Below are 306 nucleotides of genomic sequence, written 5' to 3' on the forward strand. Positions count from 1 at the left end.
GGTAGTGTGGTAAGTACGATCAGACACACATACAGCAATTTTGTGGTTTATACCCTCTCGATTCTTTTTCAAAAATATTTTTATTTTTTCGACAGCAATGAATATTTTTGTTATAAATCCTCCCCTTCCCACCAGACGATAATTTTTCTGTAAATGTGCATATGATACATAATACAAGTCTTAATATAGGTATGTGTACCTAATGTCCAAATTGCCTTATTATTAATTGTAAAGAAACTCTATATCAAAAAGGTGGGTAAGTGGATATCGCTCTGCTGTACAGTAGGTTAGAAGTGGGTCACTGTA

The sequence above is a fragment of the Acyrthosiphon pisum genome, chromosome X (genome assembly GCF_005508785.2).
Source record: "Acyrthosiphon pisum isolate AL4f chromosome X, pea_aphid_22Mar2018_4r6ur, whole genome shotgun sequence".
Lineage (NCBI taxonomy): Eukaryota > Metazoa > Arthropoda > Insecta > Hemiptera > Aphididae > Acyrthosiphon > Acyrthosiphon pisum.